Below are 22160 nucleotides of genomic sequence, written 5' to 3'. Positions count from 1 at the left end.
TGCACGGCTAAAAATCTAATGTTACTAAGCTCTTGAAGCGCGCCTGTAAATATTCCATACAATTGAAAAACACACACTGTTAGAAAATCCGTACTTTCATAAATGAGAATCAAATACTTTAAGATCATAACAGAATAGAACTAAGACGAAGTTTGCGCGTAGATTGATCCAACAATAATACTCACGGTGAAAAAAAAAACCGACGAACATTTTTTTCCTGTAGCGGCACTTCGACGATTTCTGAGCATTGCAGAGTGGTCGGTTCCATAGGCCAAAAATAAAAAAATCAAAGTGAAAAGTTTGTCACCAAATGTATCGTTAGATCTCTTATTACAATAGCCTTTTAAAAGGTATATATATTTTTTTTGTTGTATTCGAACTGTACTCTTTACGACTAGCTTCAAAAATGAGGTGAGCAAGTTAAAAATAAAGTGCAATTTTAAGCTATTTAAAAATACATAAAATAACATTGTGATGAAATAAGTAAAAATGAATATTGAACTCAAAGATATTTACTTCATTATGAAATAAGTTTCGTGTCTTTAGCTTGTTGTGTTCTTTTTTGTTATTTAAAATTTCACCAGTGCCTATATTAGTGTTTATTTGCACAAATATTTCAATTTCAGCTAAAGTTTTAGCTAGGTTCCTCACCGATCCTCACGTTCGGACTTATATCTTATTATTAGCCAAAATTTTAAGATTATAAAGAGTTCAAAGTCAGCTGCCACTTTCTGCCACTAACTATGCTTTGCGACAGTTTTCTGATAGCATCACACTGATAAACTATTGTCGTATGTTATATGCGCTCACATGTAACATACGATATTATTTTATCCAGACGACGATATGGAAATGTAAACTTTTGTGTGTGTTTGTTGTTCTGTTATTGTTATGTATGCAAGATCTTTTAATAACCTTAATTTCTTTATTTAATCCTATTAAATATTGTATTTGCGATTGACACATCTTACCAATGCGAACTATCGCGCATGTATATGCATGCGGTGAAAGTGGGTGGTTTTGGGTCGGTATGAAGGTATCGCCCGCACCAATTTTATGTAAAAATAATTCTCAAATATTTGTAAAGCCGTGATCAAAGTTTCACGTTGATATCTCTACTGGAAATATTTTTGGCCACCAACTCCATGTAAGACCGACAAGTGTGAATTGATAAACAGCACAATAGAAAAAAAAGTGGGATGTTCAATAGACCTGTCTAGTTCAGACTTAATGTCATATAACTCTACTGAATTTCAATGTCCTAGCATGAATACTTCCAGAGTTATATAGTATCAAAGATCCATTTGCATGGGGAGTACCACTCCCCTCTTATATATCGACACAATATTTAGCCTATGACCATCATTGGAAGGTCGCTAGTGGATGTTTCGAACTTGGTTGTGATCTGTCGATCGGTTTAGGACGTAACCCGATATATAGTTATATACATACATAATTTGAATTTTATATATATAGATGTGTGCATATGAGCATTGTACAAGTATATACTCACCATATAAACGTATCGTTCCTTCAGTATCGCCAATACTATTTTTCGATATGCATTTGTAGGCACCAAAGTCACTTGTTTGTAAACGTCTTATGTGCAAAACAATTTCCGTAGCATACATATTAACTTTTTTTCGGTGAGTACATAACGATCGCCAGCAATAATCGTTTCACCTGAAAATGAAAAAAAAAAAATAATAATAAAAAATAAATTTAAATAAAAGTGAAAATGATTGCATAAAAAATCGAATAGTTAGTTTCTGCAAAAAAATAAATAAAAGATAATATAAACAACGAAGCAGTGAAATACACAAAGCACCAGAAGCATAGAAAAAGAGTACAATAGCAATTTGCAATTGTCGTTGGTCACTTCAGTGAGTAAGTTTTTTGTTTGTTCGTTTATTTTGTAGCTCATTCAGAACTGACGATGAACTGTCACGTAGAAAATAACATGACACTCGGCACCAGGGATCAACGTGTTAAGTGGAAGAGTCAGTTAGTTCATGAAAGTAGTCATTCACTCAAGAGCTGAAGTATTGGAATACCAAAAATTGCAGGTTGCAACTTCATTTATTCCATGGCACGAAGTCAATAAGCTGTAAATTGTTTTTTTGGCGTCAAGTTGACAGATTGCAAGTTGTCCTTTTTTCCTCACAATCTTCTAGCTTACAATTTTGTGATTGTGATTTAGTTCATTCTTCTGCTTTTGTTCCTATTACTTTGTAATTCAGATTTAAAATTTAATTTGTTTTAACTTTTTTATATTTCTATTGTATGCTTACCATTTTCCCTTTGCCAATAGATGATTGCTTTCGGTGATGCTCTACATTACAAACCAATGTGACATCGGTTACAACGGGCGCACCGACTAATTGATTCGGAACTTGTACCAATGGGTGAACTGTAAAAGTAAGATGGAAATTGTCAAATATTTTTTTTTGGTTTAATTGAGTTAAAGGTTTATTTTTAATAAGATACAAGTATGGATGGGGTTGGCTTTAGCCTTTTAACTTTCGAAGCGATTAACTGTTTGCTGCCTTAATGTTGGGGAAGTAAATGGCTCAGGGAACAGAGGTATTCATATTTGGGAAATAAATTATTTTAAAGGTCTTCAGGGTTTGTGCAGAATTTAGACGTTTTACAATTTCCATCATCATCATCATCATCATCATCATCATCATCATCATTAGTTGGCGCTTAACTGCCTTATCCATTTTGACTGTTTCATACCAAGTCACGACAGCTATGCCTGTTTCACGATAACTGACGCCAATTGAGAGTACCAAGGGAGGTCGATCCTTCCTCCACCAGCCTCTCCCAACTCAGCGAAGAACTTCCCCTTTTTATGCTCCTAAACTGCGGTGTTGACTGAAATAATTTCTTGGCCGTTGCGTCTTCGTCCATTCGCATAACATGACCTAGTCGGGGTAACCTTTGGGTTTTTATTTGCTGCAGCTCATCATTATCGGCATCGCGGACAGGACCATAAATCTTCCGGAGAACTTTTCTCTCGTGCACTCCAAAAGCCATATCATCTTCTCTCGACACTGTAAATGATTCCGAGCCATACATAAGGACAGGTACGATGGACGACTTGTGGTGCGTGATTTTTGTTCGTATAGAAAGGACTTCACAGTCTCGATTCTTTTTTGGATGACAGCAAGTAGTGCGCCTTGTACCCGCTTACCGCACGATTCACCTTTTTGCTTCTTTATCTAAGCCAGAGAAGGCAGATCTAATAGAACGTTTATTAAGCCCGTCAATATCATCAACATACGCTAGTAATTCTACGTTTTTAAAATACATTGTACCATTAAGGTTTAGTTCTATTCCAGCATTATGTTAAAGAAACTAAACATAAGGGAGTTGCCTTGTGTGAAACCTCGTTTTGTTTCGAATGGCTCGAAGAGGTCCTTCCCAATACTTACGGGGCTAATGGTGTTCCTCAGCGTCATGAGCAGAGCCTCATTAGCTTTGTAGGGAACTTAAATTCAAACATAGCAGCATGCAAGCAGCTTATTTTCGCGCTGTCAAAGACTGCATTGAAGTCGACGAAAAGATGATGCGTGTCGATTTCCTTATTGTGAGTCTTCTCCAGGATCTGACGCATAATGAAGATCTGATGGATGATAGATTTACCAGGTCTGAAGCCGCACTGATAAGGTCCAATAAGATAGCTGACTATGGGCTTCAGCACGGCACGCTAGATAGAATGTTATAAGCGATATTAAGTGGGATGATTCCGCGGTAATTAGCACGGTTTGCGGGATCGTCTTTCTTGTGGATTAAGCAGAATATACTTAAGTTCTAATTTAGAGGCATGCGCTCATCCGACCATATTTCGAATAGGAGGTTATGCATGCTCTTTACCAACTCTTCGCCTCCGTGTTCGAACTACTCGTCGGATATTCCATCATAACTTGGCGCCTTGTGATTTTTTAGCCGGAATATTGCTTTTCTCACTCCGTCATAGCCGGGTGTCGGAATGTATTTTCATTGGCGATTGAGGTATCGGGTTCGTCTTCTCCCCCGCTGGCTAGCAATAAGGAGAACTTAAGAGAACTTAAGCACATTCTGTACGTGAGTTACCATATCACGTTCTGTGTTAGTGTCCTGCGCTCGCCAGGTCAAGGCTCCAGCTATTAGGGGCGGAAGAGTTGCCAGATCTGGAGGCAGCAATTAAGCTGGGTCCTTGAAAACTGCTAGTATTTGCCAAGAGGACGGAGTTATTCTATAACGTATGTCCTGGCACCTGATTGGGGTTCTTCCTTCTGGTAATACTATGGACACATTCAGTCTATGTGAGGCCTTTATTGACCGGCCAATACAACCTAAGCTAACCAGATCGCCATTATCGTTACTGCAGAATGCGCACGATCTTGAACCATTCCGTCTTTCGCCGGATTTTTAGGTAGAATTTCCTTCCATTGTTCCTATCAGCCTGCATCTGAAGCTTTTTGTATTTATGCGCTTCTGCACCACATATTTTTCCTTCTAAATAAGCGTTGCTGCTGGAAACCTATGGTGTTAGCTGCGGCGGTACGTAATGGGAGAGAAATATGCTCCCCCTGCTCTGCCACATCGTCGGGCTGAATATCGTTCTCGGTGTGCAGGCGTGAGAACCGAGTGGAGTAGTCATCAGCTGTCTGTTTCGCGAGGAGCTTTTCGATGGCAAACTTTCGTTGTCTCACTGCTTGCACTTTCTGTGCTGCACAGGGGCATGTACGTATCTCGGCTACCACAAGGTAGTGGTCCGAGGGTATATTTGGACCTCGTAGAGTGCGCACAGCTAGGACGCTGGATCTAGGTGTGCTGTCGATCACTAAATGATCGATTTAGTTGCGTGTTCGAAAGGCGTCTTTTTATGATGGATTCTGGTACTGCTGATGACCATATTTCGATCCGTGGCGAAGTCAATCAGCTTCAACCTGCTGGGAGATGTTCATATATATTTATACTAAAAAGAGCAGATCTGGGTGCAGTATGACGCGTCTGGATGTAAGTGTTTTACACTTATTTAAGTTCAGTTGTAATAAAACCACCAAGAGAGAATAACTGCAGCTAATTTGCGCTCATATGTATAAAAATACAAACGCAACTGTTAATAAATGCACACAAAAGAGCGACGGTCATGCCTGATACTGACAAAGAATATCGATATAGGCGATATAGGTTCAAACGTATCAGTCTTGGAAAGCCTAAGGACTTCAAAATCATAGGATATCCGTAATTTTTTTTAGAGCTATCTTAAGGAGCACCGGATGATATTCTTCTAATTGGAACATGGTATGCTATAGTGAAAATATATCAGTCATTGAAAGCCTTAGGAAGCCATACGATATCCGACATTTACTTTTAAAAGTTTGGTCACATCAAGGAGCGCTTCTGCTGTCTAAAATGATGAACGCTAAGCAAGATCGTGGAATATTCGTGGAGAGAGATGGCATATTGCCTTGGTTAAAGAGATAACCAGGGCTAAGACAAGACAGAGCACTAACCATTCAAAGACAGAACAGGGGCTCTCCTGATTGACCTAATACTTCGAGACTAGGGTCACTTGTAGTGGTCCCAATGTTAGTTACCCCTGTTTCACAACTTGAATTGACTGCATATATTTCACGATAGTCTTCGATATAAACTATAGGAACCTCTTTCGTACAAGGAAAAATATGCAAGTTGGTGATCTTGCTACAAGAATATATTCAAATAAGTTACGGTAGTCAACGTACACTTGACAGCTAATATTTATGTGGCACTGATGGGATTGGATAACAATACCTTACGTCACAGTTGCAATCTTCCTGTGCGACCTTCCATAATTAAGTTTCTTTTTCTTCTCCTCCCTGAGCTTAAGAGTATTAGGCCAGAGGAGCTGCAAACATTCGTTAGTTTTCTTAAGCAATTTTCGTTGGTTAATTTACAAGGCGTGCTATCAAAATGTTTAACTCATTCGAATTGGAGTTAGAGGGGCGCCAACGAATTGACAAAACCAAACAGCCACGATACTCAGCTACCCCTGTGAAGAGATAATAGGTGAAGTCTTTTTACGGCGTAACTAATGGAGTCCCGGCAGTTAGGCGCCGTTTGGTGATGATTATTCCTTTCACAAAAATAAACTAGGCTGCCAAGTATGCAGAGAGCTCTAGAGTTTAATACATAGTGTCACTATGAGTAGGGTAATGCCAAAAATTTGTTATTGTTGTTGTTTTTAAGTCTCGATAATATTTGAGGGAGTGTTAAGGAAAAGATCAGAAGTTTCTAGGATACAAATCCGGTACTAGCCTTTCTTCCGCGTGAACGTTTTGTGTGACCTCTCGAAGCTTCGCGTTGACTCAGCTTTTTTCTCTCTCAAGATATTCGCAGTCAATAGGGACAACAGCTATTTTCCAACGAAGCCTTTACAACGTAGAGGCCTAAAATTTGAGAACAATTACAAGGCACTAACGAATGCGAACATCTACCAGCGGGTTAGGGGGATAAGAAAATACCCGCGGCAGGTATGCCTGTCGTAAGAGGCGGCTAAAATACCAAATTGATTCAAGGGATTGTGTAATGCAACTCTTTCAAGGGGTTGGCAGCGCAATATAGAGCTTCTCCAACATAATTGTCAACCACTCCTACCCGTGGCGAATCGCGTTTCATAGCCGAGGCTCTGGCGACCCCAAGTTCTTTATGGATGTAGGGGGTGATGAGGGCGGTAATGACTTCAAGGTTTCTTGAGGGCATACTAAATCGTTCCCGAGATGGTCGGGCTGGTACCATAATGGTGCTTGTTACCGAAACGTACCGGGTCTGCATCAGGCAAAGGACTATCAACATCGATAACACTCCCCAAGGCCTTTGGGGAGTGTCCTTATCGCTACAACAACAACAATATCTAGTTAGGGATTCAAGGGGTTGATGAGCGCAATACAAAGCTGTATAACTTCATAGCTCCCGTAACTCAATTCAACGTCACCTACGCGAGCCTGTTACAAATATGAATGCATTATACACATTTTAAGCAGGCGAGGCTCGGACGAACCCAAGTTCCCAATGGATCTAGGGGGTGGGGTTTCTTTATGGCCTAGAAGGCTTAATGTGGTCATATTGATCATTCTCGTGATGGTCAGGCTAGTACATTAATGGTGCTTGCTACCAATACGTACCGGATCTATATCCGGGAAAACTCCCCAAAACTTTCAGGGAGTGCCCTTATCGTTAATACATCAACAACAACGTCTAGTGATTTTTGGATCAGGAAACGCAAGAACTGGCTCTACTTATTTAAAAAAAATCAACGTTTTGTGAAAATTTTAGCACATATGTAGACAACTCTTGTTCATTTCCGACTAGGGCTCAAGTACTTGAAATTATAGTAAGGGGTGTGGCATGATGGAGTGCCAATCAATATGCATTCAAAATATGGAATATAGGCCAAGTTAGCTTTGAACGACGACATAAACTTTAACAAATCCACTACAGTTGTCAACCTAGTAGTAATATTAAAGCTACTAAAAGGCTATCGACCACTCAAATATTCATTTATATGTGTATGTCCATGTGTGTGCATTTTTGTCAATCATAAATAATCAACAGATGTTACCATTATCTTTACACAAAATCACCAGAAAAGCAAACTTAAACAAAGCACACACGCAAGCAAAGAAACTTAAAACAACAAAATGTGAGATCATTAAAAAAAACATGAAGAACATATTGACAAACAAAATCATTAATCCTAATACATAGTACATATGTACATATTATATTTAACATATGTGCACACATACATACATGTGATACCAACACATGTTAACCAAATAACCAACTACTTTTGGTCAACAGCAAACTCTGCCAATATTTTGGTACTAAGATACAAACAAATATGTTCACTTATGAGTGTACATACATACACATACCCATATGTTTGCATGTGTGCATAGAAAATCATCCCAGAAGCCAACTGACCGAAAAGTCAATAAGTCAAAATGCCAACAATACTAACAACACAAGAGAGTGGTAAAAGCAACAAGAATAAAAGCCAACAATGATCAGTGCTATGGTTGACCAAAGTAGACCTCAGTAGCAGCAGCAGTATCAGCCGTATATAAACCCATACACATATGCAGACAGTAAAGTACAACCCTGCAAAAATCGTTCGACCATGTGGTCCACTGGAGTACTTACCATTCTACTCCACTGTAATGCAGCGATGGACCAACTCATGTTTCTACACGAACATGTTGTAAGCCGATCACTGCTCGTTTTTAACGATTGTAATCACTACACGATATTTATTGGACTGTGGGTACTCCATGGATTACTCTGATGTAATGCGGAGCTGGAGTATATGGTCCGGTCCTAGGACATCGCAATGTTAATTGGACCATATTTTTTGTATGAATTGTGGTTAATTTTGGAGCACTCGCTTGGTCCATAGCGAGTACTCCATACATGCATGCACGCAGTACTCGCGATTTTTGCAGGGAAAGCCAAGTTCGTAGATTATCTAGTACAGTCACTGCGAGTAAAAATGAGACTGTTACGCTTTTAATATTTTAATACATTTTTGATGGACTAAATTTTTTTGTTAGTTTAATACAAAACAAATAAAAAAATTGATTACATGGCTACAAACCGTTGTTAAACCATACCACTTCTATATCGTCCCTTAAACCGAACTTCGAAAAGAACCGTTCTATATTTTAATTGGTTAATCAGAAAACCACTTCAATAAATGGTTAGAGTATTAGATATACCACGGCTGTGAAACATTTAAAAATTATTGGGGGCCTACGGCCATATTGCCGTTGCAAGTACTCTACAAAAAATTGCTCGACTTAAGTTTAATAGAGTGTGGGGCTATTGATTCTTTTCATATATAATGGGATTTAATTGATCGCTAGACCCTTATGGGTAAAGTCGTGCTGACTCAGTCTTTAAAATAATAGAGTATTCCCGTAGGTGAAAAAAGAGGACATGTCCGAACATATTTTGCTGTAGAAAGGGGACGTGTCCTACAGTAAAGATGGGGGTACAATTAGTCTTTCCATAGAACATGCCCAAACGAAAATGAACTATTCAACCCAAATAAAGATGTCAAAACTAACTCCGGTCGTATGCTCCTTTGCAACTCATCCCTGATTGATCGTGGACTGATCGCATTTTTTGCAGGGCGTTAAGAGATGTTAGAGGTGCAAACGTCATTGCTCAGGGTATTCGAGACTCCAGCCACAGCTTTGTTACGTGGTCTCTTTCAGGATGGCCGACGATGATGCTCGCTGAGAAATATTGATGATGATGCTGATGACCATAGTTCATAGATCATGAGAGTTAGAATATCGGTTATGATTTCTGTTACGGCCATGACAAATTCCAAAAATAACGTAGCTTTAGAGCTAGTACAATTCATACACATTTTCTTTTTGTCCTCCTTAAAAATAATGATTGGCGCTTACAATGTTTTTCGCGATTACCCTTCAAATACTTGTACAGTTACGCAGCAAGCAGCTCATCTCAGACAACGTGAGTTTTCCGAACTCATGGTAGTTATGGAAAGGCCGGAAAGAATCCATATAGAAACATGGAGAGAAAAACGGAGACCCGGAAGAATACGAAGGGAGGGATACGAAGTTAGACAAAAAGGGTTATAAAGGTTAGTAAAGGAGGAGCTGAAGAGAGAAATACCATAGAGGAAGAAATGAGAGAGGTCGTGGGGGAACATATGGGAGAACGCATTAGAGGAGAGGAAAGGGAAAGACGTTAAACAGAAAGGAGGAGAGGTACGGAATGGGGAGAAAAAGAAAGTGAAAGTGATAACGAAAGCGCAGGGGAATTGAAAAAGGAAGGGAAACAAAGGAGAAAGGAATACAGAAATGGGAATGGAAAATGAAGAGTGAAGGAAATGGTAAAGAGCAAGCGATTATTAAAGGAACATATTTTGGGAAAGGAAGGATTTGAGTGAAAAAATATCTTAATATCGTTTCGCAATACGAACAGCGGATAAGGGGGCTTAGAATATACCAGCGACAGGTATGCCTGTCGTAAGAGGCGACTAAAATACCAAATTGATTCAAGGGGTTGTGTAGCGCAACCCTTTCAAGGGGTTTCTAGCGCAATGTATTGCTTCTACAACCCAATTGTCAACCCCACCTACGCGTGGCGAATCCTGTTTCATTAAAAGCCGAGGCTCTGGCGATCCCAAGTTCCTCATGGATTTAGGGGTTCGGAGGGCGGTATGGCCTAAAAGGTTTTATGTGGTCATAACAAATCGTTCCCGAGATGGTCAGGCTATTACCTTAATGTTACTTGTTGTCAGAACGTACCGCATCTGCATCTGGCTAAGGACCATGAACATAGTTAACACTCCCCTAGGCCTTCGGCGAGTGTTCTTATCGCTATAAACAACAACAACAACAGAACCCTGCAGAGATTTTTTTAAATTGTAAATTGCATGCTATTAGGATTTCGAAATAATATTTGGCATTAAGACTTATGCGACTTTTCATACCAATGTTTGGTGGTGTGTGGACACAGTAGTTTTATCATTAATTCGGCTATGGAAAGGGTATTAATGTCAATGACGTGAAAAGGTATACCTGACATTAATTCGCTTTTGTAAAGAGAACTATTATCAACGATGTTGATTCCAACATATTCTAACACAAATTCTCTTTTAGTTTTGGTATTAATGTCATTCAAATTAATTCTCTTTAAAAAGCGAATTAGTGTCAATTGATGCTAGTTCCATTGACACTATGACACGTCACATAAAAAGGTGGCTAGATAATTAGTCTCAAGGTGTAAAGTACGTATTATTTGTGGAATTCACATGGTCTCTCATATGCGGCATGCGCTATGTTTCTGTTAAATTTTACATTGTAAACCATGGAAAAAATGCACAACTTAAAATTCTAGAATGAATACGACACTTTTTTGAACTTCCAAAATCTTTATGATAATATCGTGATTGACATCCTACGCTGTAATTCACTAAACGGCAGGTTTAAAAACAAAAACCATATAATAAAACTCCAGTTGTGAATTACATGCTAATATCTTGTGAAGTTTTCTCTATGATCGACTATATTGGCCTATCTGCTTATAGCACGTGCTATGTGAAAAATTCAACAAATTTTCTTTGTCCTTATAAGTGGCTATCTCGTTGTTTGATTTTGTTTACACAACATACATATGTGTTTATGTGGCTGTTTGTGTGTGCGTACAAATGTAATCGTATTTGAACACTTGATCGGCCTGATTGGCCATATGTTGAGTGTTGCGAGTTGTTGCTTTTTCTTTTTTTGGGCGACGTAAAAAAAAAGAAACAAAAAGAAAAAAAGCGAGAAATTGTTCAAAGAAGTTGAAGCAAATAATGGTTTTATCTCCAAAGACATATGTACTTGCATCGCTCTTAGTTTTATTACTTCCTTTATACCAATTTGATTTATGTGTATTTAGCCACAATGGTAGTTAAGTTTCATTAAAGTTGATTATTTCTACACGTTAAAGAAAATGTGCAAAAATATACGAATTTAAAAGTTTGAATTGTAAATTTTCGACAAATTGTTGTGAAATATATTTAAATACTCCACTGATAATTGGGAGTGAAAACTTTAACCAATTGCCAGTATCACCCTCGCACTGTGAAATGTAATTACTAGATATAACAACCGAGGTGTTAATCGGTTACTTCATTACTTTATACTTTTCCTTGAAACATAGTATACTCCATCGAGAAATATCTGAGCAGGAAAAGAAGTTAGCTAAGAGCTAACTAGAAGTGGGTTTTCCATAAACCAATCTACATTATTGACTGTTTATTTTATTTGAAAAACGCTAACTGCTTTTGTATCGCAACATCCGCAAAAATATTCAAAGGTAGTCATTTCTACAGAGCGTGTTAACTATTTTTTGTCGAACTATAAGTAAGACTATTACAAACTGTTGTATGGAACTGTTATGCTAACATACATTCCCGATCCGATCATATCCAACTAAAAGCCAGCAACAGATGGTTTTTATTCGGGAATCATGAAAACATATCTAGGCGAAGGTGAAAAAAAATGTATTTTCTTACATTTTTCGTAATTTTGAAAAAAACTCATAGCATAGCATGGCATAACGAAGGCAACGTTGCATTACTTTCCAACAAAATGTCTTGTTTTTCGTATATTTATTAAAGCCTTCCTGAGGAAAACGCGAATATTCGTCGAAACGCGTAGAAGATAAAATAAGCGACTGTTTTATTTCAAAAAATTGGCCGAAAACCTCCATAATGAAATAATTAGTTCCTAACTTTTTGTAGTATTTCCTAAAATAGTCAACTGGTATAAAGCATTTTTTACCATTTGTTATTTTTTTTGCAGCTACTTTAGTCTTCCTCTAAGAAAGTGTTACGTGGCTGACTGTTTGGGTGGTGAGGAGCGGCGGCAAGCAGGTATGCTTGCGGGCCCAGGCTAGCTCGTTGTCTTGGGCGGGGTGTTGCACCACCGACCTCACCCGCAGCCACATGAGCAAAATAGGGGTTCATACCACGTAACAAAAGGTTGGAAGATTTGCAAGCAATGAATTCTCTAACCTTTAAATTTTGAAGTTTCAAAAAAAAAAAAAAAGGAACATCTGCTTCTGGTGATGATCGAAGTTTGAAGATTTATTGCTTTCATTTTGAATAAAAACTACATAGACTCCCTGATGAAGATACGGAAACATCAAAACTCGTTGTGGTAAAAACGAAGACTTAAATATCACGTTGTATTACCCATCGTTAAGCACCAACTCAGCATATTTACGATTTATATTTGGAAATTAGCTTATTTAAAACCCAATAAGCTAAGCTGCGACAAAAATTTTGAAATACCAAAAGCTAAGTATCAAGAAAGTTACTCGCAATATTTCTTTTGCAACTGTCGCAAGTGTCTAAGTAAGCTAAAACAGACTCACTGTATCTTATCAGACCAATTCTAAATATTCTCGCGGAATTTTGTTCTCGCGTATTTTTTTATTCCCGCGGAAAAATTCCTCCAATTCTTTTCTCCTAGGGAGAAGAATAATTGGGGAATAGGAATTGCGAATTTTCGAAGTCAGCTGTTTTGTCAATTGAAATTTCGTTGCCCATTTCTTATTTTGTTTAAAAAATTGTGAAGTTTAATTATTGTTGCCAATTTGCTTGAAATTAAGAAATAAGGTATAAACAATGCACATTATTGCATTTCATGTGGTATTCACTGAAATGAGTAATGAATTGGTGCCACAGCAACAACAACAGAGGAGCATAAGAAGAAGACCGGCGGGATAACACGAATCCGACGGAGTTGCCTGCATTCATTCTGCAAAGCAATTTTCTGGCGGCCAAGTCGAGTTGAGTTCGCCTTTCCCCATATGCCAAAATCTATTTAAGCCTTCTTAAAAAATCCTTGCGCAATTTCTGGATGGCTGCACCAAATATGCGAAGAGCTCTTCCATTGCTTATGATATATTTTTCGACTTAAAATAAAGAATATTGTGGTTGTTGTTGTATTAACAGTGAGAATATTGTGGTAGAATGTAAATACATATTTTAGCACAAATTTGTACAAATATGTTTTCTTTCTTAAAATAACCAATTTCCTTTAACGATTTTGATGCATTCCCTTTAATTTAACTAGTGAAAAAACTCCTATCAAATGGCAGAGAAATCTCTTTTCTACTTTTCTCCCATAACCTGTTTCCGCTTTTTCGAACATTGTTCAGAATAGGAGGAAAGGAAGAAGTGAAAAAAGTCACAAGGAATTTTTATTTAGAATACGAGGAATGGGAGAAGGGAAAAAACTCGCACGGAATTTTCGTTTAGAATTGGGCTGTTAATCTATTAGAGCAATAAAGCTGAGCTCAACACCTTTCAAAAAGGTTTTAGTTACCCTCGACACACGTTGTCATCACTCAAAGCACTATTCATCTTCACGTGAACTTTTCGTCTGAATACTGTAGGGACCATCCAATTAAAAAAGAGTTTAATATACATATATAGAACTTCACTTCTCTGTTATCTACTTTGTACAAATTCGCACTTCTTGGCATGATTTTTCCTTCTTTGAGTCTCTGTTTCTACGTGGAGTTCAGAGGATGGATTTGACTAGAATATCTTTATCTTCAATCCTTAATATAAAATATATGCTCCGAAAACAATCCCCAAAGGCTAGGGAGAATGTTATGGATATTGTCCGCTCTTTGCCGTGGTCGTCGAAGTTGCGGTTAGAAACATTATAAATATTTGGCTCTGTTGAAGCTGGATATATTTTGGGGCTTTCTTGTTGAAAAAAAAAAACTTTTTTCTAAAAACTTTAATGTTGCTTTTTCCCGGCCCTTAACCTACGACCTTCAGTTTGGTTGGCGATTAAATACTTAGTTAAAATTTGCTTTTTATTTCTTAAAGTCACTTTGTTCTCCTTGAGTAAGCCGATTTTATAAAATAACATATAAATACTTGGCGCGACTTAATTCTAAGGAGATTAAGTCCCAGCTTCTCTTCCAATTTGCGTCGCGCTCCTTATAATTTTTCCCTACAAATTGGCAGGAGTAGCGACCCCAATTAGAAAAACTTTTTTCTTATAAAAAACACTTTTTTAAAAATTTTTGATGAACTTTACCCGGGAGTTGAACTCAGAAACCTCGGTGTGGTGGGAGGGAGCACGCTTATATCACATCAAGCGTATTTTGTGGGCTCGATTACTTAAATATACTTCCTCCTGTAACGATATAACCTTATATGCATTCAGTTCAAAAGACTTATGACTCATGGCTCATTATGGGGTCTACATGTATGTACGTCTTGACTCACCGTTGAAATAAAACTCCTTTCGATTTTCACGAGTCGGCCAGAATCATGTCTTTGTAACTTATACTCAACCATTTTTACAAACACTTTGAAACTTAGGTACTCTTGACTCAGAGTCATTGTGAGAAAAATCTATTATAAGAAATACTCTTGAAAGATTTTAACAAAATAAAAAATTTGTGTTGATTGAGTGGGCACTGAAAATGCTGTCTTCTATTTCCTACTGATATTTTATGTTTTGTAAAACATAAATATTGTAAAAAAAATTGCTGCCTTCCTCAGCGAAATGCTTCAAATCAACTTAAGCTTACAAAGAGCCATGGTGGAATCACCAGGTGAAGTAAATAAAAAGAGATAGAAGATGTACGCTATCTGAAACGGTACGGATGTATTTTCAACGGTCAGAAGAGGGTAAAATGTTTACCCGCTTTGAGAAAGTAGGAGTGGAAAAACAAATGCATAGTGTCAAGTACAAGTGTGTTGACTTCTTTGTGACAGGCACTCGCTTAAGTGAGCATAACGGGAAAATCTGGGTTGCCATTGTTGTTTCGGTTGAAAGCGGTCAATTAGGGTTCTGTGCAGAGACGTAAAATATTGAAACGGGGTTTATGTAGTCACAAAAGTGTTACTCCTGTTCCACAGCATTTTAATTTTATATAATGGCGAAAAGTGTTCAGTTCAGAGTTATTGATTTTCAGTAAAAGTTTAATTTATTACGGATGGTTACTCCTTTAAGTGTAAAAGGCAGAGAAAACGTAGAGTTTTTCAAATTATTGTGAAAAACTTTTTAATTTGAATTTCTGTACCCAAGTTCACTATATTTGTGTAACACAAGAAACTGGAGGTCAATTCCTTAACTATGAAAAACTGAAGAATGTACACTTATTGAAAACTCATTTGCACACACAATTTACACTTTGAATTAAGTTGTGTTTTTATGCACAAAATTTTGAAACTAAAAACAAAATTTTCATATGTCAGAAAAAATAAAGAAAAATCGGCATATTATCAAAAAACCTTATCGAAATACAAACTGGCATTTTAGTTTTTAATGAACTACGTTGTATTTTTCTTGTATTTCGTTAGTTTTTTTAAATATAGTTCACACACTAACACCAGTACTCTAACCTTATTGGCTCCCTCGACAAAAATATAAGAGAAAATATAAGAAGCGACCAAAGCGTTTATATAATTTTGCCCTTATGCATTTGTGTAAACAGCCTTAGAAGGGAAATTTTTCCATGTTACACGTGTGGCGCTTTATATTTTGATTCTAATTTAAATAAATTTTGCTTTCCGTATGTTTCCGCATTGTTGCAGGCTACAAATCTTCTAGCATTCTTATTTCCGCGGAAATATATGAAACTATTTCATCTGTTAATACTACAAAGTTTATTAAACTATAAAATGCCACCCAGCTTGAAATACTCTTACGTACCAAAAATGCAACTCTAAACCTGAGATTTGCATCAGGTGAGCGAGGCTGTTTGTAGTTTTGACGTTTATCGCTTAGTTGACACACTTATATAGGTACACTATGAACAAATACCTTGCTACGAAAGCCATTACAGACTGTTTTCTTCAGCATATCAGTGCGAACTTATATTACTTTAGGCATCGAACAAAATTAAAAACTTAAACTGCGATGAGTAGTAAAATTCAATAATGCGTCTAAAGTAAACTGACCTCAACTTCAACTGCAGTTGAAGCTTTTATCGAAAAACCGGATATAAGTGGGAGAGGTGTTATCCATTATATAGTTGAACTGTAGGAATTTTGCGCACTTAAATGGGCTTCGGGTATGGCGAAAAGTTTTACAGTCACACTCAGAAGTGATCGTAATACTTTTAAATGTGTTTCGGTCTCTAAAAATCCATTGTTCTTTCCATCTGATCCGTTGATTTGACATTGAGAGTCTGAAGTAAAACATATGACCTTCTAATATATCATACAAACTTGACCAGAAGATCTCCCATAAGCTCTTGACAGTTAATTCATGATGTATTACTAATGCTCCCAAGTTATTATTTACTAAAATATGTCAGGGGATATAATAGGAGTCGGCCTAGAACCAGAAGGTGCTAATCCGATCGAGCTGGATTCATATATTCTAAATTACAATCCATAACTGTAACATTCCTCTTATCTTAGTGGTCTAATTTTTAGGCCAAAACAACAATAGTGAGTAATAATTTTTTGCCAGCTGATAGCCTCTGATGCTAGCGCTGCATGTATTTTAGGTTGTACATATGTTAAATAACATTGTATAAGCTTTTATAAATAAATAAATAAAAATAATTTTTTGCAACTGTATTTAGAAATCCATTGTTTTAGCCAAGTGTTTATATAAATAAGGTGTAATACGACAGTTTTGGTGTTCTTGCACATTTCTCGAAAGTCTTCAGTAGCGCTGCACAGGCGAAAATCCTTGTTGGATATGACGCGAATTCAAATAGTTAGTTTTAACAAAGACCTGTTTCAATTTTTTTTTGAACAAATTAAACATACTTATATAATGGAAACATCAATAGTATGAACGCGATAGTTATGCACGACCTTACTTATGGAAGCCCACACCAAATATACCCAAATATGAATCTCTGGAATTAAATCCGGTAAAGGTCCATCGATATTCACCTACTGGTTTAGATGAAGAAAGTACTAAAACTACCATATTTTACTCCTGAAAAATGCAAAAAAGAACAACACTTTGGTGAAAAATGTTCAGATAGCCGAATGACAGAACAAAGAAGAATTTAGAGCGAGACAATTGTTGGCTTAATTCACCTGGTTATTCCACCATGACAAAGAGCATTTGTGCACGTTACGAAAGCAGAGTAATAAAAACAGGAGCCGAGAAAAACTGAATCCAAAGCAAAGAGTACATGTAAACAACCAGCAGTAGAAAAGGAAACAAAATGTAAAGCAACCAAACAACCTACGACTAAAGAAATAGCAGTAGCAGCAGCACCGCGAGCTAAAAAAGCCCCACTTATCAAGACAGTGCAGGTTTATTGTTGGCAGCCCGGAGAAACACCGTGAGTGCAGAATTACCAAATATACCTAAATCACTGCGGTGTTATGGTGTTGGATGCCTTGATTAAAATCAAAAATGAATTGGATCAAACACTGACTTTTCGACGCTCTTGCCGAGAGGGAATCTGTGGTTCGTGTGCTATGAATATTGACGGTGTTAATACTTTGGCTTGCATATGTAAAATATATACAAATCTTTCAAGAAAGCTTAAAATATATCCACTTCTGCATATGTATGTTGTATGTGATCTGGTATCAGATTTGGGTCACTTCTATGCACAATACAAGTTCATCAAGCCGTGGTTGCATCGCAAAAATCCGAATAAGAAGTCTAAGGAAACAGCACAGTATTTGCAACATGTTGATGATCGTTTGATATTGGATGGCTTATATGAATGTATTATTTGTGCTTGTTGCACATCAACTTGCCCATCGTATTGGTGGAATGACGATAGATATTTAGGCCCAGCTGTCCTAATGCAAGTTTATCGTTGGGTTATAGATTCGCGTGATAACAATACTGAAGAATGTTTGAATCAAATTCGAGATCCATTTAGGATTTATCGTTGTCACACACCTGGTTTAGCAATAAATAAGTTAAAACAACTGTTATCTGGTTATAAAAAGCGACCTCATCTTCTTTTAGATACAGACAAGCTTCAAAAGTAGGCAATTGTACTGCATTTTAATTTTAATTATTTAAAATAATTTATAATTAAACACTAAAACTTTGTATACAAAAATTGAATAAAGACACCCTATATTCTATCTATATTAGGGTGGGTCAACTTTTTTAGAACCGTGTACTTTTTAAGAAACGCGTACCTTTTTGGAACAAGTCAGTAGAGTTGGCAAATTTTTTGAACCGGTTTCTTTTCTGTACTGGGTACTTTTATGTACTGGGTACTTTTTACAAACTGGATACTTAGGCCGTGGTGTCGTGGTAGCGTGTTACGCCTATCACACCGAAAATCCAGAGATTTAGCAAACACTCCGACTGTATTTCTGCCATGAAAAGCTTCTTAGTTAAAACTCATCTCCCTTTAAGATGTTCTGAGTCATCACGTCAATTTGTAGGAAAAATTAGAGGAGCACGACACAAAATAGAAGAGAAGCTCGGCCTAAAATCTCTTCTGAGGCTATCGCGCTTTGTGTTTATTTATTATTTTACTTTTGTAAAATCGTATGACATTTTGGGCCGGGGACATTTTAGGAATTAATGCCTTTTAGAATCGTGTACTTCTTTGGAACCAGTTACCTTTTCTTAACCGAGAAGCCTTTAAGATCACTGTACTTTTCCAGAACCTTGTTTTTTTAGAATTGGGTACTTTTTCGAACCGGGTATATGTGGAGCCAACTACTTCAGTAAAGCCGGGTACTTTTTAAAGCCGGAAACTTTTTCTTAGAAGTTGGTAGTTTTTATGCACCGGCACTTTTTTAGAACCAGATACTTTATAAAACCCCATACATACTCCCATGACCTTAAGCTGTTTCGCAAAATTAATGCCCCATCTGATTCCGCACTTCTGCAGAACGACTTTAGTAATCTTGCCGACTGGTGTCAGGCCAATAACCAATTTTTAAATGTTAAACAATGCTGCTTTATAATTGTTTCTAAGTCCCCTAGCTCTCCTTCATCCTCCTACGATATTTTAGGCGGCCATTTGGTCTCAGTTAATGAGTATCTTTATTTAGGGGTTGTTTTCGACTCCAACTTCTCTTTTACGCACCAAATCTGTTATGTGCTTCCAGGGCTTATAGCTATCTTGCTTTCCTTCGTAGGTATGCAAAAGACTTTGTGGATCCTTATACCAGAAAATCTCTATATATCTCTTTAGTGCGTTCAAAATTAGAGTATGCCTCTATCATTTGGAATCATTTATATAGCTGTCACTCAGCGAGAATGGAAAGGGTCCAAAGAAAGTTTGTCCGCTTGGTAAGTGCAGCTTAAAAAAAAATTGTTTGGTCTGATCTTGACGATTTTTTCAGACAACTATCTATGCCCAATACGTAAGCTTGTGGTAAAATTTGATGTTTCTAACTGTTAAAATTAGGCAGAAATGGGGCAGAAATGGCGAAAACCCTTTTATTGAATAAATCGGTTCTATGGGAGGTATGTGCTATAGTGGTCCGATCCGGTCGATTCCGACAAATGTCAAATCCCCATCAAAATATGCCTGCTTACCAAATTTCATCAAGATATATCAAAAATTGAGGGACTAGTTTGCGTTTAAACAACGGACAGACGGACGAACAGGCGGACGGACGGGCGGACAGACGGACATGGCTAAATCAACTCAGCTCATCCCCTGATCATTTTGGTATACTTATTGGTGGGTCTAATGGAAAGATATACATAAAAAATGATTTGGAGCCTTGAAAATGAAAAAATCGATTTCGATCAAAACAAGTCCCAAAAACAAAAAAAAAAAAAAATGTTTTTTTTTGTAAAACTGTTAATGTCAACGTTTTTATAGCATAATTGTAAGTGGGATAGGAACTATGAGACAAATTCGTTTTTATCGGCAACACTTTTGCATGTTTCTGAAGAAACCCTTAAAAAAAATGGCGAAAAAAATAAATTTTTTCACCAAAACACTCCTCAAAACCCAAAATTAATTTTATTTCAAAAACTGTTATCGCCAAAGTTTTTAGCGGAGAATTTTGAGTCGCACATGGTTTACATGAAAATTTTAAAATCAAATACAAATTTTTTAAGTAGGTCATGAAAAAAACCTTAAAAATCAAAGAAAAAAAGTAAAAAAACTCAAATTTTGCAGGCTAGAAAATAGTTTTTTTTGGGTATGCTTACTGGAACTTTTTTTCCTGAGCCCAAAACCTATCGAAAAATCGATGGCGCGATATAGGTTAATAAATCGACCCAGCTTAGTATATATGTATAATACCGATAACATACTCGTACATGCGAAATTTCAACATAATATCTTCACCGAATTTACTTACTGAAAATCGTTTAAGCTTTCTTCTTATATATATGGGGTATTCCATCACATTTCGACCAATTTTGAACCCGGCCCCTTTAGAATTGGCCGAAAGTTTTTCTTCTTTTTCTAGCTTACGAAAGACGTTTTTCAGTAGTTTTTCAAATTTTTTCATCCAACTCAAAAAAAGTTATGAAATTTAAAAAAAAAACCGTTTTTGTTTTCAAAATGCTATAACTTTTTCAAAAATTGACCGTTTGGGATCTTTTTTTTTTAAATTTGTTTTTAAATTAACTTTTCGGACTTTTTCAAAAATTGACCATTTGGGATCTTTTTTTTTTTTTTTTAAATATGTTTTTAAATGTACTTTTCGGAAAAAAAAAACAAAAAAAATTTTAAAGTTTTTTTTTCAATTAAACAAAAAAAAAAAAAAGATTCTCGACCCGCTCCGGGATTGGTGTGGATGATTGCACAATAGATTGAAGTTTTTTATGAGAAAAAAAAGGGCGAAATTCGAAAAATCTCGAAAAACTGAAAAATTACAAAAAAAAACTTTAAAAATTTTTTTGAATTTTTTCCGAAAAGTACATTTAAAAAAAATTAAAAAAAAGATCCCAAACGGTAAATTTTTGAAAAAGTTATAGCATTTTGAAAACAAAAACGGTGTTTTTTTTTTTTAAATCATAACTTTTTTTGAGTTGGATGAAAAAATTTAAAAAACTTCTGAAAAACGTCTTTCGTAAGCTAGAAAAAGAAGAAACACTTTCAGCCAGTTCTAAAGGGGTCGGGTTCAAAATTGGTCGAAATGGGATGGAATACCCCATATACATCTATCTTAGGTCATGAGGACAACCCCTGTATGAAGTTTCATCACTATGGGCATGCAAAAGTAGAATGGTTATCGTTCGACTTCGCACATTTGATAAAGGACAGACGGACAGATTTTTTTCGATGCTGATAATTTTGATTTAAGGAAGTCAATGTCTATCTCGAGCCATTACGTACTACCCTAAGCCATCTGAGTTACGATACCATTGTGTACAAGTACACGTTGGATATAAAAAGTCAGATAGTTTGAAAAAGCTTAAATATTTGTTTGAAGTCACGTTTTGTTTCAATTCACGGAAACTTAGTACCGATCGTTTCAGAATGAAAACCAGCTAATGTGACATAAAGTATAAACAAGCACGGAGGGGGAGGGATTCCTTGTAGGCGACTTAATTTCACTGGGGTCTCTGCTTTGTAGAACGTCAGGCTTATTAAATAAGAGATTGAGGAAGCTAATTCTGTTTATTGAAAGTTGGTGACTTTCTAGTGGTGCAATTCATCTCTCGTCCTTAGGATAATTCACCTTGTCGCACTAGGGTTGAGAAACA

The 22160-nt window shown here is 36.8% G+C and overlaps 2 pseudogenes; one reads left to right on the top strand and one right to left on the bottom strand.

Annotated features, from left to right (window-relative positions):
- LOC137236018 (neurotrimin-like) overlaps positions 1 to 22160 on the bottom strand; it is a 104823-nt pseudogene that overhangs the window by 5477 nt on the left and 77186 nt on the right.
- On the top strand, positions 3515 to 18511 carry LOC137236017 (succinate dehydrogenase [ubiquinone] iron-sulfur subunit, mitochondrial-like; annotated as a pseudogene).

This window comes from Eurosta solidaginis, unplaced genomic scaffold (genome assembly GCF_040869045.1).
Source record: "Eurosta solidaginis isolate ZX-2024a unplaced genomic scaffold, ASM4086904v1 ctg00001227.1, whole genome shotgun sequence".
NCBI lineage: Eukaryota > Metazoa > Arthropoda > Insecta > Diptera > Tephritidae > Eurosta > Eurosta solidaginis.
The sequence above is the reverse complement of the archived record's forward strand: the minus strand, read 5'-3'. Positions and strand labels throughout refer to the sequence as shown.